Raw genomic sequence first — 26,910 nt, 5'->3', positions numbered from 1 at the left:
ATCCCGGCCACGGCATCACGGCAAACTGCCCAACAGAGCAGAGACGCTCCGCGCCCCACGCTCCACGACCAATTACCCATATAAACACCCCTGACCACCAGGAGACATCACGGTATCCCAAGTCAGGAGTTGGCCCTCACAGCGTGTCTCGGAGGTCACAGTCCGTGTGCTTCGGGGGGCCCATCACAGCCCATGAAGACCCCAAAGAGACACTGAAGCCCACAGGGGCTGCCAGGGCCAGCGATGTGCAAGTTCCCTTCCCATCACACCAAACACGCAAGCTTCCTGGCACAAGGGCGGCCAAGCTACCAAAAGAATGTTACCTCAGACAAGCTGAGACAAGGAAGGGCCCCATCAATGGGGGAGCCAACGAAACTATTCAGGAGTTCTCCACACTAGGGTGGGGCTCGGCACTTGCCAGCCAACACCCTATGTGACGCAGGGACCCCCTGGGGTGTGGGGTGGCAAGGGAAGCATTCACTGGGACCCTCCCCTCGGGCCCTCCTTTGCAATGCCTATGCCTGCCCAGAAATAGGCACGCAAGAGCCATCACCTCGCCATTAAAACACAGCACGCTACGTGACATGGACATTCTCGGGAGCACACCGCACCACTTTGTCTTGGGGTCGCCCCCAGCCAAGGTCGCCAGACCCTTGCACACAGGGATTCCACCCAGGGGACAGGAGGAAGGAGATGGGGAGACTGCCCAACGCCCAGGAGACCTCCAGCCGGGTGCAGGTCCAAAGTGGGTGCCAACAGGTGCCGCGCCACCCATTTCTATCCTTTCTGCCTCCTCGTCACTGGCAATGCCCTATCCCCACCAAACGGAAAGGCAGCACCAACTTGGGCCTGAAGCCTGGGCCTTGTGCTCTCATCAGGGAATGGAGGACCCCGGCCTAAACTTGCGCACGCAGGCCGCGGGGGACCAGGTCCGTGTGACTGCAATCACGACACACATGCTGGCCCTCAGCTCGCCAGGCCTAGCCCACCTGCACCACCACCAATACTCAGGCCTGCTGCGCTGGCCGCCACGCCACCTCTTCAGTGCCCACCGCACGGACCGCTCTCCTTCCCGTGTACAGCACCTATCGGGGGTGTTTCTAATGCCCGTGACACGGAGGACCTTCAAGTGTGGATGCCTTGGGTGGATGGGGAAATGTGTACCAGTGGCATTCCTCCCTCACTCTCCTAAAGGCTCTGGCTCAGGCAACGTGCTGGACCTCAGATCCGATGAGAGAGACGGTAGTGGGTTTCACTCATTTTGTTCAGATTTTCCAAGGAATGTTTTTTGGGGGACTCATCATCCATCCAAGCCACGTTCCCAGACGCTGGAAGTATCATCCCCAGGGCCCGGCGGTGGGCCAGCCGGGGACCTCCATGGCCTTGAGCGCCCTGGAGGACCCAGGGCCACGCCACGGAGCCGGAGGAACACACCGTTCCCTCTGGGGGTGGAACTCGGCAAGCCATCACTGGCCTGCTGAGAGACAGCTCCTGGGAGGAGCTGCAAGGGCCCGCAGACAGCATCAGCACGCGGGGCAAGGGAGTGCTTACCCTCCTCCTGAGCGATCCACCAGCACGGCGCACGAGCTAGGCCATTCCCAATTCCACCATGCCGTAGCACCTCCGGGCCTCAGAAGAAACGAACGTCTTCCTTCCAAGCAGACAGCATGCCTCTCAAGGCAACTCCCCCTGAGAAGTGTACACAAAGCATATGCACCGTTGAGAGGGGGACCCAGGGACACGGGCCGCCACTTCCATGCCATTCCTTCCAGCGGGGTGACCTTCCTGCCCTTCACTGAACTGCTGCGGGGGGTTTTCTACCCAGACCCGCCCCATAAACACGTGTTTCCAAGATCTCTTTGGTGGCCACCGCTAGGACCTGACTTGTGTCCTAGTCGGAGCCCCGATTTCAAGCAGACGCTGTTTCTGGGAACGGCTGGTGCGGTCCTCGGAACGTGTGCCTAGGTCAGACTCACACGCTAGGCTGCGCTTGTGTTCCTCATTTCCTGAGAGGCCAGTCACCCTCGACCCCTTCCAGGCTTGACCCCGTGAAAACCCTACTGCTCTAGACCAAGGCCTTGCATCGAGGGCATGAGAACCATGGCCTCTGCGGGATGCTGACAGGGGCCAGGGGTGGTTGCCTAACAGCCGCTACTTCTCCTGATGGCACGCTGTGCTCACACTCACAGGGGATCTGACGCCAATGGGGCCACACTCCCAGGTGAACCGCACCTGGCACAAAAGCAACCGACACCGCCACTGGACACCGCCACCCTCACGCCGGGGAGATCACCCAGAGACACTGCCTCAAGAGCAGAGGCAGACCAACCTAGGTGGCCAGACGCGCTGCATGGCCAGCAGCGCATCCTCCCTTCGGGGAGTCAACCTGTCCTCACGGGCCCACCGGCACAACTGAAGACCACTCATGGCTTTAAAGCCGGACAGACTCACCTAACCCTGGCCCACAAGGCCACAACACTGACATCCACCGGCCTTCCTTGTGTCAACCGCCCACCCGGGGCTCCAGTGCAGTGAGCTCTCGGCAGCTGTCCAGCAGGCCACAGCCTTACAACCTTCGCCACACCACCGCCCTCAGGCCTGCAACTCTGGACCCCGACGGAGGCACCACATTCGGTCCAGACACACGGTTTCCCAATCAGCTCCAAAGCACAAACCTCATGCAACGTTCTTCTTTCATCCGAGCGCCTTACCACCTTTCAGCCCATCCCGGCCACGGCATCACGGCAAACTGCCCAACAGAGCAGAGACGCTCCGCGCCCCACGCTCCACGACCAATTACCCATATAAACACCCCTGACCACCAGGAGACATCACGGTATCCCAAGTCAGGAGTTGGCCCTCACAGCGTGTCTCGGAGGTCACAGTCCGTGTGCTTCGGGGGGCCCATCACAGCCCATGAAGACCCCAAAGAGACACTGAAGCCCACAGGGGCTGCCAGGGCCAGCGATGTGCAAGTTCCCTTCCCATCACACCAAACACGCAAGCTTCCTGGCACAAGGGCGGCCAAGCTACCAAAAGAATGTTACCTCAGACAAGCTGAGACAAGGAAGGGCCCCATCAATGGGGGAGCCAACGAAACTATTCAGGAGTTCTCCACACTAGGGTGGGGCTCGGCACTTGCCAGCCAACACCCTATGTGACGCAGGGACCCCCTGGGGTGTGGGGTGGCAAGGGAAGCATTCACTGGGACCCTCCCCTCGGGCCCTCCTTTGCAATGCCTATGCCTGCCCAGAAATAGGCACGCAAGAGCCATCACCTCGCCATTAAAACACAGCACGCTACGTGACATGGACATTCTCGGGAGCACACCGCACCACTTTGTCTTGGGGTCGCCCCCAGCCAAGGTCGCCAGACCCTTGCACACAGGGATTCCACCCAGGGGACAGGAGGAAGGAGATGGGGAGACTGCCCAACGCCCAGGAGACCTCCAGCCGGGTGCAGGTCCAAAGTGGGTGCCAACAGGTGCCGCGCCACCCATTTCTATCCTTTCTGCCTCCTCGTCACTGGCAATGCCCTATCCCCACCAAACGGAAAGGCAGCACCAACTTGGGCCTGAAGCCTGGGCCTTGTGCTCTCATCAGGGAATGGAGGACCCCGGCCTAAACTTGCGCACGCAGGCCGCGGGGGACCAGGTCCGTGTGACTGCAATCACGACACACATGCTGGCCCTCAGCTCGCCAGGCCTAGCCCACCTGCACCACCACCAATACTCAGGCCTGCTGCGCTGGCCGCCACGCCACCTCTTCAGTGCCCACCGCACGGACCGCTCTCCTTCCCGTGTACAGCACCTATCGGGGGTGTTTCTAATGCCCGTGACACGGAGGACCTTCAAGTGTGGATGCCTTGGGTGGATGGGGAAATGTGTACCAGTGGCATTCCTCCCTCACTCTCCTAAAGGCTCTGGCTCAGGCAACGTGCTGGACCTCAGATCCGATGAGAGAGACGGTAGTGGGTTTCACTCATTTTGTTCAGATTTTCCAAGGAATGTTTTTTGGGGGACTCATCATCGATCCAAGCCACGTTCCCAGACGCTGGAAGTATCATCCCCAGGGCCCGGCGGTGGGCCAGCCGGGGACCTCCATGGCCTTGAGCGCCCTGGAGGACCCAGGGCCACGCCACGGAGCCGGAGGAACACACCGTTCCCTCTGGGGGTGGAACTCGGCAAGCCATCACTGGCCTGCTGAGAGACAGCTCCTGGGAGGAGCTGCAAGGGCCCGCAGACAGCATCAGCACGCGGGGCAAGGGAGTGCTTACCCTCCTCCTGAGCGATCCACCAGCACGGCGCACGAGCTAGGCCATTCCCAATTCCACCATGCCGTAGCACCTCCGGGCCTCAGAAGAAACGAACGTCTTCCTTCCAAGCAGACAGCATGCCTCTCAAGGCAACTCCCCCTGAGAAGTGTACACAAAGCATATGCACCGTTGAGAGGGGGACCCAGGGACACGGGCCGCCACTTCCATGCCATTCCTTCCAGCGGGGTGACCTTCCTGCCCTTCACTGAACTGCTGCGGGGGGTTTTCTACCCAGACCCGCCCCATAAACACGTGTTTCCAAGATCTCTTTGGTGGCCACCGCTAGGACCTGACTTGTGTCCTAGTCGGAGCCCCGATTTCAAGCAGACGCTGTTTCTGGGAACGGCTGGTGCGGTCCTCGGAACGTGTGCCTAGGTCAGACTCACACGCTAGGCTGCGCTTGTGTTCCTCATTTCCTGAGAGGCCAGTCACCCTCGACCCCTTCCAGGCTTGACCCCGTGAAAACCCTACTGCTCTAGACCAAGGCCTTGCATCGAGGGCATGAGAACCATGGCCTCTGCGGGATGCTGACAGGGGCCAGGGGTGGTTGCCTAACAGCCGCTACTTCTCCTGATGGCACGCTGTGCTCACACTCACAGGGGATCTGACGCCAATGGGGCCACACTCCCAGGTGAACCGCACCTGGCACAAAAGCAACCGACACCGCCACTGGACACCGCCACCCTCACGCCGGGGAGATCACCCAGAGACACTGCCTCAAGAGCAGAGGCAGACCAACCTAGGTGGCCAGACGCGCTGCATGGCCAGCAGCGCATCCTCCCTTCGGGGAGTCAACCTGTCCTCACGGGCCCACCGGCACAACTGAAGACCACTCATGGCTTTAAAGCCGGACAGACTCACCTAACCCTGGCCCACAAGGCCACAACACTGACATCCACCGGCCTTCCTTGTGTCAACCGCCCACCCGGGGCTCCAGTGCAGTGAGCTCTCGGCAGCTGTCCAGCAGGCCACAGCCTTACAACCTTCGCCACACCACCGCCCTCAGGCCTGCAACTCTGGACCCCGACGGAGGCACCACATTCGGTCCAGACACACGGTTTCCCAATCAGCTCCAAAGCACAAACCTCATGCAACGTTCTTCTTTCATCCGAGCGCCTTACCACCTTTCAGCCCATCCCGGCCACGGCATCACGGCAAACTGCCCAACAGAGCAGAGACGCTCCGCGCCCCACGCTCCACGACCAATTACCCATATAAACACCCCTGACCACCAGGAGACATCACGGTATCCCAAGTCAGGAGTTGGCCCTCACAGCGTGTCTCGGAGGTCACAGTCCGTGTGCTTCGGGGGGCCCATCACAGCCCATGAAGACCCCAAAGAGACACTGAAGCCCACAGGGGCTGCCAGGGCCAGCGATGTGCAAGTTCCCTTCCCATCACACCAAACACGCAAGCTTCCTGGCACAAGGGCGGCCAAGCTACCAAAAGAATGTTACCTCAGACAAGCTGAGACAAGGAAGGGCCCCATCAATGGGGGAGCCAACGAAACTATTCAGGAGTTCTCCACACTAGGGTGGGGCTCGGCACTTGCCAGCCAACACCCTATGTGACGCAGGGACCCCCTGGGGTGTGGGGTGGCAAGGGAAGCATTCACTGGGACCCTCCCCTCGGGCCCTCCTTTGCAATGCCTATGCCTGCCCAGAAATAGGCACGCAAGAGCCATCACCTCGCCATTAAAACACAGCACGCTACGTGACATGGACATTCTCGGGAGCACACCGCACCACTTTGTCTTGGGGTCGCCCCCAGCCAAGGTCGCCAGACCCTTGCACACAGGGATTCCACCCAGGGGACAGGAGGAAGGAGATGGGGAGACTGCCCAACGCCCAGGAGACCTCCAGCCGGGTGCAGGTCCAAAGTGGGTGCCAACAGGTGCCGCGCCACCCATTTCTATCCTTTCTGCCTCCTCGTCACTGGCAATGCCCTATCCCCACCAAACGGAAAGGCAGCACCAACTTGGGCCTGAAGCCTGGGCCTTGTGCTCTCATCAGGGAATGGAGGACCCCGGCCTAAACTTGCGCACGCAGGCCGCGGGGGACCAGGTCCGTGTGACTGCAATCACGACACACATGCTGGCCCTCAGCTCGCCAGGCCTAGCCCACCTGCACCACCACCAATACTCAGGCCTGCTGCGCTGGCCGCCACGCCACCTCTTCAGTGCCCACCGCACGGACCGCTCTCCTTCCCGTGTACAGCACCTATCGGGGGTGTTTCTAATGCCCGTGACACGGAGGACCTTCAAGTGTGGATGCCTTGGGTGGATGGGGAAATGTGTACCAGTGGCATTCCTCCCTCACTCTCCTAAAGGCTCTGGCTCAGGCAACGTGCTGGACCTCAGATCCGATGAGAGAGACGGTAGTGGGTTTCACTCATTTTGTTCAGATTTTCCAAGGAATGTTTTTTGGGGGACTCATCATCGATCCAAGCCACGTTCCCAGACGCTGGAAGTATCATCCCCAGGGCCCGGCGGTGGGCCAGCCGGGGACCTCCATGGCCTTGAGCGCCCTGGAGGACCCAGGGCCACGCCACGGAGCCGGAGGAACACACCGTTCCCTCTGGGGGTGGAACTCGGCAAGCCATCACTGGCCTGCTGAGAGACAGCTCCTGGGAGGAGCTGCAAGGGCCCGCAGACAGCATCAGCACGCGGGGCAAGGGAGTGCTTACCCTCCTCCTGAGCGATCCACCAGCACGGCGCACGAGCTAGGCCATTCCCAATTCCACCATGCCGTAGCACCTCCGGGCCTCAGAAGAAACGAACGTCTTCCTTCCAAGCAGACAGCATGCCTCTCAAGGCAACTCCCCCTGAGAAGTGTACACAAAGCATATGCACCGTTGAGAGGGGGACCCAGGGACACGGGCCGCCACTTCCATGCCATTCCTTCCAGCGGGGTGACCTTCCTGCCCTTCACTGAACTGCTGCGGGGGGTTTTCTACCCAGACCCGCCCCATAAACACGTGTTTCCAAGATCTCTTTGGTGGCCACCGCTAGGACCTGACTTGTGTCCTAGTCGGAGCCCCGATTTCAAGCAGACGCTGTTTCTGGGAACGGCTGGTGCGGTCCTCGGAACGTGTGCCTAGGTCAGACTCACACGCTAGGCTGCGCTTGTGTTCCTCATTTCCTGAGAGGCCAGTCACCCTCGACCCCTTCCAGGCTTGACCCCGTGAAAACCCTACTGCTCTAGACCAAGGCCTTGCATCGAGGGCATGAGAACCATGGCCTCTGCGGGATGCTGACAGGGGCCAGGGGTGGTTGCCTAACAACCGCTACTTCTCCTGATGGCACGCTGTGCTCACACTCACAGGGGATCTGACGCCAATGGGGCCACACTCCCAGGTGAACCGCACCTGGCACAAAAGCAACCGACACCGCCACTGGACACCGCCACCCTCACGCCGGGGAGATCACCCAGAGACACTGCCTCAAGAGCAGAGGCAGACCAACCTAGGTGGCCAGACGCGCTGCATGGCCAGCAGCGCATCCTCCCTTCGGGGAGTCAACCTGTCCTCACGGGCCCACCGGCACAACTGAAGACCACTCATGGCTTTAAAGCCGGACAGACTCACCTAACCCTGGCCCACAAGGCCACAACACTGACATCCACCGGCCTTCCTTGTGTCAACCGCCCACCCGGGGCTCCAGTGCAGTGAGCTCTCGGCAGCTGTCCAGCAGGCCACAGCCTTACAACCTTCGCCACACCACCGCCCTCAGGCCTGCAACTCTGGACCCCGACGGAGGCACCACATTCGGTCCAGACACACGGTTTCCCAATCAGCTCCAAAGCACAAACCTCATGCAACGTTCTTCTTTCATCCGAGCGCCTTACCACCTTTCAGCCCATCCCGGCCACGGCATCACGGCAAACTGCCCAACAGAGCAGAGACGCTCCGCGCCCCACGCTCCACGACCAATTACCCATATAAACACCCCTGACCACCAGGAGACATCACGGTATCCCAAGTCAGGAGTTGGCCCTCACAGCGTGTCTCGGAGGTCACAGTCCGTGTGCTTCGGGGGGCCCATCACAGCCCATGAAGACCCCAAAGAGACACTGAAGCCCACAGGGGCTGCCAGGGCCAGCGATGTGCAAGTTCCCTTCCCATCACACCAAACACGCAAGCTTCCTGGCACAAGGGCGGCCAAGCTACCAAAAGAATGTTACCTCAGACAAGCTGAGACAAGGAAGGGCCCCATCAATGGGGGAGCCAACGAAACTATTCAGGAGTTCTCCACACTAGGGTGGGGCTCGGCACTTGCCAGCCAACACCCTATGTGACGCAGGGACCCCCTGGGGTGTGGGGTGGCAAGGGAAGCATTCACTGGGACCCTCCCCTCGGGCCCTCCTTTGCAATGCCTATGCCTGCCCAGAAATAGGCACGCAAGAGCCATCACCTCGCCATTAAAACACAGCACGCTACGTGACATGGACATTCTCGGGAGCACACCGCACCACTTTGTCTTGGGGTCGCCCCCAGCCAAGGTCGCCAGACCCTTGCACACAGGGATTCCACCCAGGGGACAGGAGGAAGGAGATGGGGAGACTGCCCAACGCCCAGGAGACCTCCAGCCGGGTGCAGGTCCAAAGTGGGTGCCAACAGGTGCCGCGCCACCCATTTCTATCCTTTCTGCCTCCTCGTCACTGGCAATGCCCTATCCCCACCAAACGGAAAGGCAGCACCAACTTGGGCCTGAAGCCTGGGCCTTGTGCTCTCATCAGGGAATGGAGGACCCCGGCCTAAACTTGCGCACGCAGGCCGCGGGGGACCAGGTCCGTGTGACTGCAATCACGACACACATGCTGGCCCTCAGCTCGCCAGGCCTAGCCCACCTGCACCACCACCAATACTCAGGCCTGCTGCGCTGGCCGCCACGCCACCTCTTCAGTGCCCACCGCACGGACCGCTCTCCTTCCCGTGTACAGCACCTATCGGGGGTGTTTCTAATGCCCGTGACACGGAGGACCTTCAAGTGTGGATGCCTTGGGTGGATGGGGAAATGTGTACCAGTGGCATTCCTCCCTCACTCTCCTAAAGGCTCTGGCTCAGGCAACGTGCTGGACCTCAGATCCGATGAGAGAGACGGTAGTGGGTTTCACTCATTTTGTTCAGATTTTCCAAGGAATGTTTTTTGGGGGACTCATCATCGATCCAAGCCACGTTCCCAGACGCTGGAAGTATCATCCCCAGGGCCCGGCGGTGGGCCAGCCGGGGACCTCCATGGCCTTGAGCGCCCTGGAGGACCCAGGGCCACGCCACGGAGCCGGAGGAACACACCGTTCCCTCTGGGGGTGGAACTCGGCAAGCCATCACTGGCCTGCTGAGAGACAGCTCCTGGGAGGAGCTGCAAGGGCCCGCAGACAGCATCAGCACGCGGGGCAAGGGAGTGCTTACCCTCCTCCTGAGCGATCCACCAGCACGGCGCACGAGCTAGGCCATTCCCAATTCCACCATGCCGTAGCACCTCCGGGCCTCAGAAGAAACGAACGTCTTCCTTCCAAGCAGACAGCATGCCTCTCAAGGCAACTCCCCCTGAGAAGTGTACACAAAGCATATGCACCGTTGAGAGGGGGACCCAGGGACACGGGCCGCCACTTCCATGCCATTCCTTCCAGCGGGGTGACCTTCCTGCCCTTCACTGAACTGCTGCGGGGGGTTTTCTACCCAGACCCGCCCCATAAACACGTGTTTCCAAGATCTCTTTGGTGGCCACCGCTAGGACCTGACTTGTGTCCTAGTCGGAGCCCCGATTTCAAGCAGACGCTGTTTCTGGGAACGGCTGGTGCGGTCCTCGGAACGTGTGCCTAGGTCAGACTCACACGCTAGGCTGCGCTTGTGTTCCTCATTTCCTGAGAGGCCAGTCACCCTCGACCCCTTCCAGGCTTGACCCCGTGAAAACCCTACTGCTCTAGACCAAGGCCTTGCATCGAGGGCATGAGAACCATGGCCTCTGCGGGATGCTGACAGGGGCCAGGGGTGGTTGCCTAACAGCCGCTACTTCTCCTGATGGCACGCTGTGCTCACACTCACAGGGGATCTGACGCCAATGGGGCCACACTCCCAGGTGAACCGCACCTGGCACAAAAGCAACCGACACCGCCACTGGACACCGCCACCCTCACGCCGGGGAGATCACCCAGAGACACTGCCTCAAGAGCAGAGGCAGACCAACCTAGGTGGCCAGACGCGCTGCATGGCCAGCAGCGCATCCTCCCTTCGGGGAGTCAACCTGTCCTCACGGGCCCACCGGCACAACTGAAGACCACTCATGGCTTTAAAGCCGGACAGACTCACCTAACCCTGGCCCACAAGGCCACAACACTGACATCCACCGGCCTTCCTTGTGTCAACCGCCCACCCGGGGCTCCAGTGCAGTGAGCTCTCGGCAGCTGTCCAGCAGGCCACAGCCTTACAACCTTCGCCACACCACCGCCCTCAGGCCTGCAACTCTGGACCCCGACGGAGGCACCACATTCGGTCCAGACACACGGTTTCCCAATCAGCTCCAAAGCACAAACCTCATGCAACGTTCTTCTTTCATCCGAGCGCCTTACCACCTTTCAGCCCATCCCGGCCACGGCATCACGGCAAACTGCCCAACAGAGCAGAGACGCTCCGCGCCCCACGCTCCACGACCAATTACCCATATAAACACCCCTGACCACCAGGAGACATCACGGTATCCCAAGTCAGGAGTTGGCCCTCACAGCGTGTCTCGGAGGTCACAGTCCGTGTGCTTCGGGGGGCCCATCACAGCCCATGAAGACCCCAAAGAGACACTGAAGCCCACAGGGGCTGCCAGGGCCAGCGATGTGCAAGTTCCCTTCCCATCACACCAAACACGCAAGCTTCCTGGCACAAGGGCGGCCAAGCTACCAAAAGAATGTTACCTCAGACAAGCTGAGACAAGGAAGGGCCCCATCAATGGGGGAGCCAACGAAACTATTCAGGAGTTCTCCACACTAGGGTGGGGCTCGGCACTTGCCAGCCAACACCCTATGTGACGCAGGGACCCCCTGGGGTGTGGGGTGGCAAGGGAAGCATTCACTGGGACCCTCCCCTCGGGCCCTCCTTTGCAATGCCTATGCCTGCCCAGAAATAGGCACGCAAGAGCCATCACCTCGCCATTAAAACACAGCACGCTACGTGACATGGACATTCTCGGGAGCACACCGCACCACTTTGTCTTGGGGTCGCCCCCAGCCAAGGTCGCCAGACCCTTGCACACAGGGATTCCACCCAGGGGACAGGAGGAAGGAGATGGGGAGACTGCCCAACGCCCAGGAGACCTCCAGCCGGGTGCAGGTCCAAAGTGGGTGCCAACAGGTGCCGCGCCACCCATTTCTATCCTTTCTGCCTCCTCGTCACTGGCAATGCCCTATCCCCACCAAACGGAAAGGCAGCACCAACTTGGGCCTGAAGCCTGGGCCTTGTGCTCTCATCAGGGAATGGAGGACCCCGGCCTAAACTTGCGCACGCAGGCCGCGGGGGACCAGGTCCGTGTGACTGCAATCACGACACACATGCTGGCCCTCAGCTCGCCAGGCCTAGCCCACCTGCACCACCACCAATACTCAGGCCTGCTGCGCTGGCCGCCACGCCACCTCTTCAGTGCCCACCGCACGGACCGCTCTCCTTCCCGTGTACAGCACCTATCGGGGGTGTTTCTAATGCCCGTGACACGGAGGACCTTCAAGTGTGGATGCCTTGGGTGGATGGGGAAATGTGTACCAGTGGCATTCCTCCCTCACTCTCCTAAAGGCTCTGGCTCAGGCAACGTGCTGGACCTCAGATCCGATGAGAGAGACGGTAGTGGGTTTCACTCATTTTGTTCAGATTTTCCAAGGAATGTTTTTTGGGGGACTCATCATCGATCCAAGCCACGTTCCCAGACGCTGGAAGTATCATCCCCAGGGCCCGGCGGTGGGCCAGCCGGGGACCTCCATGGCCTTGAGCGCCCTGGAGGACCCAGGGCCACGCCACGGAGCCGGAGGAACACACCGTTCCCTCTGGGGGTGGAACTCGGCAAGCCATCACTGGCCTGCTGAGAGACAGCTCCTGGGAGGAGCTGCAAGGGCCCGCAGACAGCATCAGCACGCGGGGCAAGGGAGTGCTTACCCTCCTCCTGAGCGATCCACCAGCACGGCGCACGAGCTAGGCCATTCCCAATTCCACCATGCCGTAGCACCTCCGGGCCTCAGAAGAAACGAACGTCTTCCTTCCAAGCAGACAGCATGCCTCTCAAGGCAACTCCCCCTGAGAAGTGTACACAAAGCATATGCACCGTTGAGAGGGGGACCCAGGGACACGGGCCGCCACTTCCATGCCATTCCTTCCAGCGGGGTGACCTTCCTGCCCTTCACTGAACTGCTGCGGGGGGTTTTCTACCCAGACCCGCCCCATAAACACGTGTTTCCAAGATCTCTTTGGTGGCCACCGCTAGGACCTGACTTGTGTCCTAGTCGGAGCCCCGATTTCAAGCAGACGCTGTTTCTGGGAACGGCTGGTGCGGTCCTCGGAACGTGTGCCTAGGTCAGACTCACACGCTAGGCTGCGCTTGTGTTCCTCATTTCCTGAGAGGCCAGTCACCCTCGACCCCTTCCAGGCTTGACCCCGTGAAAACCCTACTGCTCTAGACCAAGGCCTTGCATCGAGGGCATGAGAACCATGGCCTCTGCGGGATGCTGACAGGGGCCAGGGGTGGTTGCCTAACAGCCGCTACTTCTCCTGATGGCACGCTGTGCTCACACTCACAGGGGATCTGACGCCAATGGGGCCACACTCCCAGGTGAACCGCACCTGGCACAAAAGCAACCGACACCGCCACTGGACACCGCCACCCTCACGCCGGGGAGATCACCCAGAGACACTGCCTCAAGAGCAGAGGCAGACCAACCTAGGTGGCCAGACGCGCTGCATGGCCAGCAGCGCATCCTCCCTTCGGGGAGTCAACCTGTCCTCACGGGCCCACCGGCACAACTGAAGACCACTCATGGCTTTAAAGCCGGACAGACTCACCTAACCCTGGCCCACAAGGCCACAACACTGACATCCACCGGCCTTCCTTGTGTCAACCGCCCACCCGGGGCTCCAGTGCAGTGAGCTCTCGGCAGCTGTCCAGCAGGCCACAGCCTTACAACCTTCGCCACACCACCGCCCTCAGGCCTGCAACTCTGGACCCCGACGGAGGCACCACATTCGGTCCAGACACACGGTTTCCCAATCAGCTCCAAAGCACAAACCTCATGCAACGTTCTTCTTTCATCCGAGCGCCTTACCACCTTTCAGCCCATCCCGGCCACGGCATCACGGCAAACTGCCCAACAGAGCAGAGACGCTCCGCGCCCCACGCTCCACGACCAATTACCCATATAAACACCCCTGACCACCAGGAGACATCACGGTATCCCAAGTCAGGAGTTGGCCCTCACAGCGTGTCTCGGAGGTCACAGTCCGTGTGCTTCGGGGGGCCCATCACAGCCCATGAAGACCCCAAAGAGACACTGAAGCCCACAGGGGCTGCCAGGGCCAGTGATGTGCAAGTTCCCTTCCCATCACACCAAACACGCAAGCTTCCTGGCACAAGGGCGGCCAAGCTACCAAAAGAATGTTACCTCAGACAAGCTGAGACAAGGAAGGGCCCCATCAATGGGGGAGCCAACGAAACTATTCAGGAGTTCTCCACACTAGGGTGGGGCTCGGCACTTGCCAGCCAACACCCTATGTGACGCAGGGACCCCCTGGGGTGTGGGGTGGCAAGGGAAGCATTCACTGGGACCCTCCCCTCGGGCCCTCCTTTGCAATGCCTATGCCTGCCCAGAAATAGGCACGCAAGAGCCATCACCTCGCCATTAAAACACAGCACGCTACGTGACATGGACATTCTCGGGAGCACACCGCACCACTTTGTCTTGGGGTCGCCCCCAGCCAAGGTCGCCAGACCCTTGCACACAGGGATTCCACCCAGGGGACAGGAGGAAGGAGATGGGGAGACTGCCCAACGCCCAGGAGACCTCCAGCCGGGTGCAGGTCCAAAGTGGGTGCCAACAGGTGCCGCGCCACCCATTTCTATCCTTTCTGCCTCCTCGTCACTGGCAATGCCCTATCCCCACCAAACGGAAAGGCAGCACCAACTTGGGCCTGAAGCCTGGGCCTTGTGCTCTCATCAGGGAATGGAGGACCCCGGCCTAAACTTGCGCACGCAGGCCGCGGGGGACCAGGTCCGTGTGACTGCAATCACGACACACATGCTGGCCCTCAGCTCGCCAGGCCTAGCCCACCTGCACCACCACCAATACTCAGGCCTGCTGCGCTGGCCGCCACGCCACCTCTTCAGTGCCCACCGCACGGACCGCTCTCCTTCCCGTGTACAGCACCTATCGGGGGTGTTTCTAATGCCCGTGACACGGAGGACCTTCAAGTGTGGATGCCTTGGGTGGATGGGGAAATGTGTACCAGTGGCATTCCTCCCTCACTCTCCTAAAGGCTCTGGCTCAGGCAACGTGCTGGACCTCAGATCCGATGAGAGAGACGGTAGTGGGTTTCACTCATTTTGTTCAGATTTTCCAAGGAATGTTTTTTGGGGGACTCATCATCGATCCAAGCCACGTTCCCAGACGCTGGAAGTATCATCCCCAGGGCCCGGCGGTGGGCCAGCCGGGGACCTCCATGGCCTTGAGCGCCCTGGAGGACCCAGGGCCACGCCACGGAGCCGGAGGAACACACCGTTCCCTCTGGGGGTGGAACTCGGCAAGCCATCACTGGCCTGCTGAGAGACAGCTCCTGGGAGGAGCTGCAAGGGCCCGCAGACAGCATCAGCACGCGGGGCAAGGGAGTGCTTACCCTCCTCCTGAGCGATCCACCAGCACGGCGCACGAGCTAGGCCATTCCCAATTCCACCATGCCGTAGCACCTCCGGGCCTCAGAAGAAACGAACGTCTTCCTTCCAAGCAGACAGCATGCCTCTCAAGGCAACTCCCCCTGAGAAGTGTACACAAAGCATATGCACCGTTGAGAGGGGGACCCAGGGACACGGGCCGCCACTTCCATGCCATTCCTTCCAGCGGGGTGACCTTCCTGCCCTTCACTGAACTGCTGCGGGGGGTTTTCTACCCAGACCCGCCCCATAAACACGTGTTTCCAAGATCTCTTTGGTGGCCACCGCTAGGACCTGACTTGTGTCCTAGTCGGAGCCCCGATTTCAAGCAGACGCTGTTTCTGGGAACGGCTGGTGCGGTCCTCGGAACGTGTGCCTAGGTCAGACTCACACGCTAGGCTGCGCTTGTGTTCCTCATTTCCTGAGAGGCCAGTCACCCTCGACCCCTTCCAGGCTTGACCCCGTGAAAACCCTACTGCTCTAGACCAAGGCCTTGCATCGAGGGCATGAGAACCATGGCCTCTGCGGGATGCTGACAGGGGCCAGGGGTGGTTGCCTAACAGCCGCTACTTCTCCTGATGGCACGCTGTGCTCACACTCACAGGGGATCTGACGCCAATGGGGCCACACTCCCAGGTGAACCGCACCTGGCACAAAAGCAACCGACACCGCCACTGGACACCGCCACCCTCACGCCGGGGAGATCACCCAGAGACACTGCCTCAAGAGCAGAGGCAGACCAACCTAGGTGGCCAGACGCGCTGCATGGCCAGCAGCGCATCCTCCCTTCGGGGAGTCAACCTGTCCTCACGGGCCCACCGGCACAACTGAAGACCACTCATGGCTTTAAAGCCGGACAGACTCACCTAACCCTGGCCCACAAGGCCACAACACTGACATCCACCGGCCTTCCTTGTGTCAACCGCCCACCCGGGGCTCCAGTGCAGTGAGCTCTCGGCAGCTGTCCAGCAGGCCACAGCCTTACAACCTTCGCCACACCACCGCCCTCAGGCCTGCAACTCTGGACCCCGACGGAGGCACCACATTCGGTCCAGACACACGGTTTCCCAATCAGCTCCAAAGCACAAACCTCATGCAACGTTCTTCTTTCATCCGAGCGCCTTACCACCTTTCAGCCCATCCCGGCCACGGCATCACGGCAAACTGCCCAACAGAGCAGAGACGCTCCGCGCCCCACGCTCCACGACCAATTACCCATATAAACACCCCTGACCACCAGGAGACATCACGGTATCCCAAGTCAGGAGTTGGCCCTCACAGCGTGTCTCGGAGGTCACAGTCCGTGTGCTTCGGGGGGCCCATCACAGCCCATGAAGACCCCAAAGAGACACTGAAGCCCACAGGGGCTGCCAGGGCCAGCGATGTGCAAGTTCCCTTCCCATCACACCAAACACGCAAGCTTCCTGGCACAAGGGCGGCCAAGCTACCAAAAGAATGTTACCTCAGACAAGCTGAGACAAGGAAGGGCCCCATCAATGGGGGAGCCAACGAAACTATTCAGGAGTTCTCCACACTAGGGTGGGGCTCGGCACTTGCCAGCCAACACCCTATGTGACGCAGGGACCCCCTGGGGTGTGGGGTGGCAAGGGAAGCATTCACTGGGACCCTCCCCTCGGGCCCTCCTTTGCAATGCCTATGCCTGCCCAGAAATAGGCACGCAAGAGCCATCACCTCGCCATTAAAACACAGCACGCTACGTGACATGGACATTCTCGGGAGCACACCGCACCACTTTGTCTTGGGGTCGCCCCCAGCCAAGGTCGCCAGACCCTTGCACACAGGGATTCCACCCAGGGGACAGGAGGAAGGAGATGGGGAGACTGCCCAACGCCCAGGAGACCTCCAGCCGGGTGCAGGTCCAAAGTGGGTGCCAACAGGTGCCGCGCCACCCATTTCTATCCTTTCTGCCTCCTCGTCACTGGCAATGCCCTATCCCCACCAAACGGAAAGGCAGCACCAACTTGGGCCTGAAGCCTGGGCCTTGTGCTCTCATCAGGGAATGGAGGACCCCGGCCTAAACTTGCGCACGCAGGCCGCGGGGGACCAGGTCCGTGTGACTGCAATCACGACACACATGCTGGCCCTCAGCTCGCCAGGCCTAGCCCACCTGCACCACCACCAATACTCAGGCCTGCTGCGCTGGCCGCCACGCCACCTCTTCAGTGCCCACCGCACGGACCGCTCTCCTTCCCGTGTACAGCACCTATCGGGGGTGTTTCTAATGCCCGTGACACGGAGGACCTTCAAGTGTGGATGCCTTGGGTGGATGGGGAAATGTGTACCAGTGGCATTCCTCCCTCACTCTCCTAAAGGCTCTGGCTCAGGCAACGTGCTGGACCTCAGATCCGATGAGAGAGACGGTAGTGGGTTTCACTCATTTTGTTCAGATTTTCCAAGGAATGTTTTTTGGGGGACTCATCATCGATCCAAGCCACGTTCCCAGACGCTGGAAGTATCATCCCCAGGGCCCGGCGGTGGGCCAGCCGGGGACCTCCATGGCCTTGAGCGCCCTGGAGGACCCAGGGCCACGCCACGGAGCCGGAGGAACACACCGTTCCCTCTGGGGGTGGAACTCGGCAAGCCATCACTGGCCTGCTGAGAGACAGCTCCTGGGAGGAGCTGCAAGGGCCCGCAGACAGCATCAGCACGCGGGGCAAGGGAGTGCTTACCCTCCTCCTGAGCGATCCACCAGCACGGCGCACGAGCTAGGCCATTCCCAATTCCACCATGCCGTAGCACCTCCGGGCCTCAGAAGAAACGAACGTCTTCCTTCCAAGCAGACAGCATGCCTCTCAAGGCAACTCCCCCTGAGAAGTGTACACAAAGCATATGCACCGTTGAGAGGGGGACCCAGGGACACGGGCCGCCACTTCCATGCCATTCCTTCCAGCGGGGTGACCTTCCTGCCCTTCACTGAACTGCTGCGGGGGGTTTTCTACCCAGACCCGCCCCATAAACACGTGTTTCCAAGATCTCTTTGGTGGCCACCGCTAGGACCTGACTTGTGTCCTAGTCGGAGCCCCGATTTCAAGCAGACGCTGTTTCTGGGAACGGCTGGTGCGGTCCTCGGAACGTGTGCCTAGGTCAGACTCACACGCTAGGCTGCGCTTGTGTTCCTCATTTCCTGAGAGGCCAGTCACCCTCGACCCCTTCCAGGCTTGACCCCGTGAAAACCCTACTGCTCTAGACCAAGGCCTTGCATCGAGGGCATGAGAACCATGGCCTCTGCGGGATGCTGACAGGGGCCAGGGGTGGTTGCCTAACAGCCGCTACTTCTCCTGATGGCACGCTGTGCTCACACTCACAGGGGATCTGACGCCAATGGGGCCACACTCCCAGGTGAACCGCACCTGGCACAAAAGCAACCGACACCGCCACTGGACACCGCCACCCTCACGCCGGGGAGATCACCCAGAGACACTGCCTCAAGAGCAGAGGCAGACCAACCTAGGTGGCCAGACGCGCTGCATGGCCAGCAGCGCATCCTCCCTTCGGGGAGTCAACCTGTCCTCACGGGCCCACCGGCACAACTGAAGACCACTCATGGCTTTAAAGCCGGACAGACTCACCTAACCCTGGCCCACAAGGCCACAACACTGACATCCACCGGCCTTCCTTGTGTCAACCGCCCACCCGGGGCTCCAGTGCAGTGAGCTCTCGGCAGCTGTCCAGCAGGCCACAGCCTTACAACCTTCGCCACACCACCGCCCTCAGGCCTGCAACTCTGGACCCCGACGGAGGCACCACATTCGGTCCAGACACACGGTTTCCCAATCAGCTCCAAAGCACAAACCTCATGCAACGTTCTTCTTTCATCCGAGCGCCTTACCACCTTTCAGCCCATCCCGGCCACGGCATCACGGCAAACTGCCCAACAGAGCAGAGACGCTCCGCGCCCCACGCTCCACGACCAATTACCCATATAAACACCCCTGACCACCAGGAGACATCACGGTATCCCAAGTCAGGAGTTGGCCCTCACAGCGTGTCTCGGAGGTCACAGTCCGTGTGCTTCGGGGGGCCCATCACAGCCCATGAAGACCCCAAAGAGACACTGAAGCCCACAGGGGCTGCCAGGGCCAGCGATGTGCAAGTTCCCTTCCCATCACACCAAACACGCAAGCTTCCTGGCACAAGGGCGGCCAAGCTACCAAAAGAATGTTACCTCAGACAAGCTGAGACAAGGAAGGGCCCCATCAATGGGGGAGCCAACGAAACTATTCAGGAGTTCTCCACACTAGGGTGGGGCTCGGCACTTGCCAGCCAACACCCTATGTGACGCAGGGACCCCCTGGGGTGTGGGGTGGCAAGGGAAGCATTCACTGGGACCCTCCCCTCGGGCCCTCCTTTGCAATGCCTATGCCTGCCCAGAAATAGGCACGCAAGAGCCATCACCTCGCCATTAAAACACAGCACGCTACGTGACATGGACATTCTCGGGAGCACACCGCACCACTTTGTCTTGGGGTCGCCCCCAGCCAAGGTCGCCAGACCCTTGCACACAGGGATTCCACCCAGGGGACAGGAGGAAGGAGATGGGGAGACTGCCCAACGCCCAGGAGACCTCCAGCCGGGTGCAGGTCCAAAGTGGGTGCCAACAGGTGCCGCGCCACCCATTTCTATCCTTTCTGCCTCCTCGTCACTGGCAATGCCCTATCCCCACCAAACGGAAAGGCAGCACCAACTTGGGCCTGAAGCCTGGGCCTTGTGCTCTCATCAGGGAATGGAGGACCCCGGCCTAAACTTGCGCACGCAGGCCGCGGGGGACCAGGTCCGTGTGACTGCAATCACGACACACATGCTGGCCCTCAGCTCGCCAGGCCTAGCCCACCTGCACCACCACCAATACTCAGGCCTGCTGCGCTGGCCGCCACGCCACCTCTTCAGTGCCCACCGCACGGACCGCTCTCCTTCCCGTGTACAGCACCTATCGGGGGTGTTTCTAATGCCCGTGACACGGAGGACCTTCAAGTGTGGATGCCTTGGGTGGATGGGGAAATGTGTACCAGTGGCATTCCTCCCTCACTCTCCTAAAGGCTCTGGCTCAGGCAACGTGCTGGACCTCAGATCCGATGAGAGAGACGGTAGTGGGTTTCACTCATTTTGTTCAGATTTTCCAAGGAATGTTTTTTGGGGGACTCATCATCGATCCAAGCCACGTTCCCAGACGCTGGAAGTATCATCCCCAGGGCCCGGCGGTGGGCCAGCCGGGGACCTCCATGGCCTTGAGCGCCCTGGAGGACCCAGGGCCACGCCACGGAGCCGGAGGAACACACCGTTCCCTCTGGGGGTGGAACTCGGCAAGCCATCACTGGCCTGCTGAGAGACAGCTCCTGGGAGGAGCTGCAAGGGCCCGCAGACAGCATCAGCACGCGGGGCAAGGGAGTGCTTACCCTCCTCCTGAGCGATCCACCAGCACGGCGCACGAGCTAGGCCATTCCCAATTCCACCATGCCGTAGCACCTCCGGGCCTCAGAAGAAACGAACGTCTTCCTTCCAAGCAGACAGCATGCCTCTCAAGGCAACTCCCCCTGAGAAGTGTACACAAAGCATATGCACCGTTGAGAGGGGGACCCAGGGACACGGGCCGCCACTTCCATGCCATTCCTTCCAGCGGGGTGACCTTCCTGCCCTTCACTGAACTGCTGCGGGGGGTTTTCTACCCAGACCCGCCCCATAAACACGTGTTTCCAAGATCTCTTTGGTGGCCACCGCTAGGACCTGACTTGTGTCCTAGTCGGAGCCCCGATTTCAAGCAGACGCTGTTTCTGGGAACGGCTGGTGCGGTCCTCGGAACGTGTGCCTAGGTCAGACTCACACGCTAGGCTGCGCTTGTGTTCCTCATTTCCTGAGAGGCCAGTCACCCTCGACCCCTTCCAGGCTTGACCCCGTGAAAACCCTACTGCTCTAGACCAAGGCCTTGCATCGAGGGCATGAGAACCATGGCCTCTGCGGGATGCTGACAGGGGCCAGGGGTGGTTGCCTAACAGCCGCTACTTCTCCTGATGGCACGCTGTGCTCACACTCACAGGGGATCTGACGCCAATGGGGCCACACTCCCAGGTGAACCGCACCTGGCACAAAAGCAACCGACACCGCCACTGGACACCGCCACCCTCACGCCGGGGAGATCACCCAGAGACACTGCCTCAAGAGCAGAGGCAGACCAACCTAGGTGGCCAGACGCGCTGCATGGCCAGCAGCGCATCCTCCCTTCGGGGAGTCAACCTGTCCTCACGGGCCCACCGGCACAACTGAAGACCACTCATGGCTTTAAAGCCGGACAGACTCACCTAACCCTGGCCCACAAGGCCACAACACTGACATCCACCGGCCTTCCTTGTGTCAACCGCCCACCCGGGGCTCCAGTGCAGTGAGCTCTCGGCAGCTGTCCAGCAGGCCACAGCCTTACAACCTTCGCCACACCACCGCCCTCAGGCCTGCAACTCTGGACCCCGACGGAGGCACCACATTCGGTCCAGACACACGGTTTCCCAATCAGCTCCAAAGCACAAACCTCATGCAACGTTCTTCTTTCATCCGAGCGCCTTACCACCTTTCAGCCCATCCCGGCCACGGCATCACGGCAAACTGCCCAACAGAGCAGAGACGCTCCGCGCCCCACGCTCCACGACCAATTACCCATATAAACACCCCTGACCACCAGGAGACATCACGGTATCCCAAGTCAGGAGTTGGCCCTCACAGCGTGTCTCGGAGGTCACAGTCCGTGTGCTTCGGGGGGCCCATCACAGCCCATGAAGACCCCAAAGAGACACTGAAGCCCACAGGGGCTGCCAGGGCCAGTGATGTGCAAGTTCCCTTCCCATCACACCAAACACGCAAGCTTCCTGGCACAAGGGCGGCCAAGCTACCAAAAGAATGTTACCTCAGACAAGCTGAGACAAGGAAGGGCCCCATCAATGGGGGAGCCAACGAAACTATTCAGGAGTTCTCCACACTAGGGTGGGGCTCGGCACTTGCCAGCCAACACCCTATGTGACGCAGGGACCCCCTGGGGTGTGGGGTGGCAAGGGAAGCATTCACTGGGACCCTCCCCTCGGGCCCTCCTTTGCAATGCCTATGCCTGCCCAGAAATAGGCACGCAAGAGCCATCACCTCGCCATTAAAACACAGCACGCTACGTGACATGGACATTCTCGGGAGCACACCGCACCACTTTGTCTTGGGGTCGCCCCCAGCCAAGGTCGCCAGACCCTTGCACACAGGGATTCCACCCAGGGGACAGGAGGAAGGAGATGGGGAGACTGCCCAACGCCCAGGAGACCTCCAGCCGGGTGCAGGTCCAAAGTGGGTGCCAACAGGTGCCGCGCCACCCATTTCTATCCTTTCTGCCTCCTCGTCACTGGCAATGCCCTATCCCCACCAAACGGAAAGGCAGCACCAACTTGGGCCTGAAGCCTGGGCCTTGTGCTCTCATCAGGGAATGGAGGACCCCGGCCTAAACTTGCGCACGCAGGCCGCGGGGGACCAGGTCCGTGTGACTGCAATCACGACACACATGCTGGCCCTCAGCTCGCCAGGCCTAGCCCACCTGCACCACCACCAATACTCAGGCCTGCTGCGCTGGCCGCCACGCCACCTCTTCAGTGCCCACCGCACGGACCGCTCTCCTTCCCGTGTACAGCACCTATCGGGGGTGTTTCTAATGCCCGTGACACGGAGGACCTTCAAGTGTGGATGCCTTGGGTGGATGGGGAAATGTGTACCAGTGGCATTCCTCCCTCACTCTCCTAAAGGCTCTGGCTCAGGCAACGTGCTGGACCTCAGATCCGATGAGAGAGACGGTAGTGGGTTTCACTCATTTTGTTCAGATTTTCCAAGGAATGTTTTTTGGGGGACTCATCATCGATCCAAGCCACGTTCCCAGACGCTGGAAGTATCATCCCCAGGGCCCGGCGGTGGGCCAGCCGGGGACCTCCATGGCCTTGAGCGCCCTGGAGGACCCAGGGCCACGCCACGGAGCCGGAGGAACACACCGTTCCCTCTGGGGGTGGAACTCGGCAAGCCATCACTGGCCTGCTGAGAGACAGCTCCTGGGAGGAGCTGCAAGGGCCCGCAGACAGCATCAGCACGCGGGGCAAGGGAGTGCTTACCCTCCTCCTGAGCGATCCACCAGCACGGCGCACGAGCTAGGCCATTCCCAATTCCACCATGCCGTAGCACCTCCGGGCCTCAGAAGAAACGAACGTCTTCCTTCCAAGCAGACAGCATGCCTCTCAAGGCAACTCCCCCTGAGAAGTGTACACAAAGCATATGCACCGTTGAGAGGGGGACCCAGGGACACGGGCCGCCACTTCCATGCCATTCCTTCCAGCGGGGTGACCTTCCTGCCCTTCACTGAACTGCTGCGGGGGGTTTTCTACCCAGACCCGCCCCATAAACACGTGTTTCCAAGATCTCTTTGGTGGCCACCGCTAGGACCTGACTTGTGTCCTAGTCGGAGCCCCGATTTCAAGCAGACGCTGTTTCTGGGAACGGCTGGTGCGGTCCTCGGAACGTGTGCCTAGGTCAGACTCACACGCTAGGCTGCGCTTGTGTTCCTCATTTCCTGAGAGGCCAGTCACCCTCGACCCCTTCCAGGCTTGACCCCGTGAAAACCCTACTGCTCTAGACCAAGGCCTTGCATCGAGGGCATGAGAACCATGGCCTCTGCGGGATGCTGACAGGGGCCAGGGGTGGTTGCCTAACAGCCGCTACTTCTCCTGATGGCACGCTGTGCTCACACTCACAGGGGATCTGACGCCAATGGGGCCACACTCCCAGGTGAACCGCACCTGGCACAAAAGCAACCGACACCGCCACTGGACACCGCCACCCTCACGCCGGGGAGATCACCCAGAGACACTGCCTCAAGAGCAGAGGCAGACCAACCTAGGTGGCCAGACGCGCTGCATGGCCAGCAGCGCATCCTCCCTTCGGGGAGTCAACCTGTCCTCACGGGCCCACCGGCACAACTGAAGACCACTCATGGCTTTAAAGCCGGACAGACTCACCTAACCCTGGCCCACAAGGCCACAACACTGACATCCACCGGCCTTCCTTGTGTCAACCGCCCACCCGGGGCTCCAGTGCAGTGAGCTCTCGGCAGCTGTCCAGCAGGCCACAGCCTTACAACCTTCGCCACACCACCGCCCTCAGGCCTGCAACTCTGGACCCCGACGGAGGCACCACATTCGGTCCAGACACACGGTTTCCCAATCAGCTCCAAAGCACAAACCTCATGCAACGTTCTTCTTTCATCCGAGCGCCTTACCACCTTTCAGCCCATCCCGGCCACGGCATCACGGCAAACTGCCCAACAGAGCAGAGACGCTCCGCGCCCCACGCTCCACGACCAATTACCCATATAAACACCCCTGACCACCAGGAGACATCACGGTATCCCAAGTCAGGAGTTGGCCCTCACAGCGTGTCTCGGAGGTCACAGTCCGTGTGCTTCGGGGGGCCCATCACAGCCCATGAAGACCCCAAAGAGACACTGAAGCCCACAGGGGCTGCCAGGGCCAGCGATGTGCAAGTTCCCTTCCCATCACACCAAACACGCAAGCTTCCTGGCACAAGGGCGGCCAAGCTACCAAAAGAATGTTACCTCAGACAAGCTGAGACAAGGAAGGGCCCCATCAATGGGGGAGCCAACGAAACTATTCAGGAGTTCTCCACACTAGGGTGGGGCTCGGCACTTGCCAGCCAACACCCTATGTGACGCAGGGACCCCCTGGGGTGTGGGGTGGCAAGGGAAGCATTCACTGGGACCCTCCCCTCGGGCCCTCCTTTGCAATGCCTATGCCTGCCCAGAAATAGGCACGCAAGAGCCATCACCTCGCCATTAAAACACAGCACGCTACGTGACATGGACATTCTCGGGAGCACACCGCACCACTTTGTCTTGGGGTCGCCCCCAGCCAAGGTCGCCAGACCCTTGCACACAGGGATTCCACCCAGGGGACAGGAGGAAGGAGATGGGGAGACTGCCCAACGCCCAGGAGACCTCCAGCCGGGTGCAGGTCCAAAGTGGGTGCCAACAGGTGCCGCGCCACCCATTTCTATCCTTTCTGCCTCCTCGTCACTGGCAATGCCCTATCCCCACCAAACGGAAAGGCAGCACCAACTTGGGCCTGAAGCCTGGGCCTTGTGCTCTCATCAGGGAATGGAGGACCCCGGCCTAAACTTGCGCACGCAGGCCGCGGGGGACCAGGTCCGTGTGACTGCAATCACGACACACATGCTGGCCCTCAGCTCGCCAGGCCTAGCCCACCTGCACCACCACCAATACTCAGGCCTGCTGCGCTGGCCGCCACGCCACCTCTTCAGTGCCCACCGCACGGACCGCTCTCCTTCCCGTGTACAGCACCTATCGGGGGTGTTTCTAATGCCCGTGACACGGAGGACCTTCAAGTGTGGATGCCTTGGGTGGATGGGGAAATGTGTACCAGTGGCATTCCTCCCTCACTCTCCTAAAGGCTCTGGCTCAGGCAACGTGCTGGACCTCAGATCCGATGAGAGAGACGGTAGTGGGTTTCACTCATTTTGTTCAGATTTTCCAAGGAATGTGTTTTGGGGGACTCATCATCGATCCAAGCCACGTTCCCAGACGCTGGAAGTATCATCCCCAGGGCCCGGCGGTGGGCCAGCCGGGGACCTCCATGGCCTTGAGCGCCCTGGAGGACCCAGGGCCACGCCACGGAGCCGGAGGAACACACCGTTCCCTCTGGGGGTGGAACTCGGCAAGCCATCACTGGCCTGCTGAGAGACAGCTCCTGGGAGGAGCTGCAAGGGCCCGCAGACAGCATCAGCACGCGGGGCAAGGGAGTGCTTACCCTCCTCCTGAGCGATCCACCAGCACGGCGCACGAGCTAGGCCATTCCCAATTCCACCATGCCGTAGCACCTCCGGGCCTCAGAAGAAACGAACGTCTTCCTTCCAAGCAGACAGCATGCCTCTCAAGGCAACTCCCCCTGAGAAGTGTACACAAAGCATATGCACCGTTGAGAGGGGGACCCAGGGACACGGGCCGCCACTTCCATGCCATTCCTTCCAGCGGGGTGACCTTCCTGCCCTTCACTGAACTGCTGCGGGGGGTTTTCTACCCAGACCCGCCCCATAAACACGTGTTTCCAAGATCTCTTTGGTGGCCACCGCTAGGACCTGACTTGTGTCCTAGTCGGAGCCCCGATTTCAAGCAGACGCTGTTTCTGGGAACGGCTGGTGCGGTCCTCGGAACGTGTGCCTAGGTCAGACTCACACGCTAGGCTGCGCTTGTGTTCCTCATTTCCTGAGAGGCCAGTCACCCTCGACCCCTTCCAGGCTTGACCCCGTGAAAACCCTACTGCTCTAGACCAAGGCCTTGCATCGAGGGCATGAGAACCATGGCCTCTGCGGGATGCTGACAGGGGCCAGGGGTGGTTGCCTAACAGCCGCTACTTCTCCTGATGGCACGCTGTGCTCACACTCACAGGGGATCTGACGCCAATGGGGCCACACTCCCAGGTGAACCGCACCTGGCACAAAAGCAACCGACACCGCCACTGGACACCGCCACCCTCACGCCGGGGAGATCACCCAGAGACACTGCCTCAAGAGCAGAGGCAGACCAACCTAGGTGGCCAGACGCGCTGCATGGCCAGCAGCGCATCCTCCCTTCGGGGAGTCAACCTGTCCTC

At 60.6% G+C, this 26,910-nt stretch overlaps 10 non-coding genes across 10 annotated transcripts; all 10 read right to left on the bottom strand.

Moving 5' to 3' along the window:
• Positions 1-1,216: 1,216 nt before the first annotated feature.
• Positions 1,217-1,310, bottom strand: LOC138382206 (small nucleolar RNA SNORD116). Its single transcript, XR_011233359.1, has one exon. It is a non-coding gene; the product is annotated as a small nucleolar RNA SNORD116 (small nucleolar RNA).
• A 2,630-nt stretch (positions 1,311-3,940) lies between these two features.
• LOC138382186 (small nucleolar RNA SNORD116) lies at positions 3,941-4,034 on the bottom strand. Its single transcript, XR_011233340.1, has one exon. It is a non-coding gene; the product is annotated as a small nucleolar RNA SNORD116 (small nucleolar RNA).
• A 2,630-nt stretch (positions 4,035-6,664) lies between these two features.
• Positions 6,665-6,758, bottom strand: LOC138382185 (small nucleolar RNA SNORD116). Its single transcript, XR_011233339.1, has one exon. It is a non-coding gene; the product is annotated as a small nucleolar RNA SNORD116 (small nucleolar RNA).
• A 2,630-nt stretch (positions 6,759-9,388) lies between these two features.
• On the bottom strand, positions 9,389-9,482 carry LOC138382184 (small nucleolar RNA SNORD116). The gene has a single exon (XR_011233338.1). It is a non-coding gene; the product is annotated as a small nucleolar RNA SNORD116 (small nucleolar RNA).
• A 2,630-nt stretch (positions 9,483-12,112) lies between these two features.
• Positions 12,113-12,206, bottom strand: LOC138382183 (small nucleolar RNA SNORD116). Its single transcript, XR_011233337.1, has one exon. It is a non-coding gene; the product is annotated as a small nucleolar RNA SNORD116 (small nucleolar RNA).
• A 2,630-nt stretch (positions 12,207-14,836) lies between these two features.
• On the bottom strand, positions 14,837-14,930 carry LOC138382182 (small nucleolar RNA SNORD116). Its single transcript, XR_011233336.1, has one exon. It is a non-coding gene; the product is annotated as a small nucleolar RNA SNORD116 (small nucleolar RNA).
• Positions 14,931-17,560: 2,630 nt separating this feature from the next.
• LOC138382180 (small nucleolar RNA SNORD116) lies at positions 17,561-17,654 on the bottom strand. The gene has a single exon (XR_011233335.1). It is a non-coding gene; the product is annotated as a small nucleolar RNA SNORD116 (small nucleolar RNA).
• A 2,630-nt stretch (positions 17,655-20,284) lies between these two features.
• Positions 20,285-20,378, bottom strand: LOC138382179 (small nucleolar RNA SNORD116). The gene has a single exon (XR_011233334.1). It is a non-coding gene; the product is annotated as a small nucleolar RNA SNORD116 (small nucleolar RNA).
• A 2,630-nt stretch (positions 20,379-23,008) lies between these two features.
• On the bottom strand, positions 23,009-23,102 carry LOC138382178 (small nucleolar RNA SNORD116). The gene has a single exon (XR_011233333.1). It is a non-coding gene; the product is annotated as a small nucleolar RNA SNORD116 (small nucleolar RNA).
• Positions 23,103-25,732: 2,630 nt separating this feature from the next.
• LOC138382204 (small nucleolar RNA SNORD116) lies at positions 25,733-25,826 on the bottom strand. The gene has a single exon (XR_011233357.1). It is a non-coding gene; the product is annotated as a small nucleolar RNA SNORD116 (small nucleolar RNA).
• Between the last annotated feature and the right edge of the window lie 1,084 nt (positions 25,827-26,910).

Source organism: Eulemur rufifrons, chromosome 3 (assembly GCF_041146395.1).
Source record: "Eulemur rufifrons isolate Redbay chromosome 3, OSU_ERuf_1, whole genome shotgun sequence".
Classification (NCBI taxonomy): Eukaryota; Metazoa; Chordata; class Mammalia; order Primates; family Lemuridae; genus Eulemur; species Eulemur rufifrons.
The sequence above is the reverse complement of the archived record's forward strand: the minus strand, read 5'-3'. Positions and strand labels throughout refer to the sequence as shown.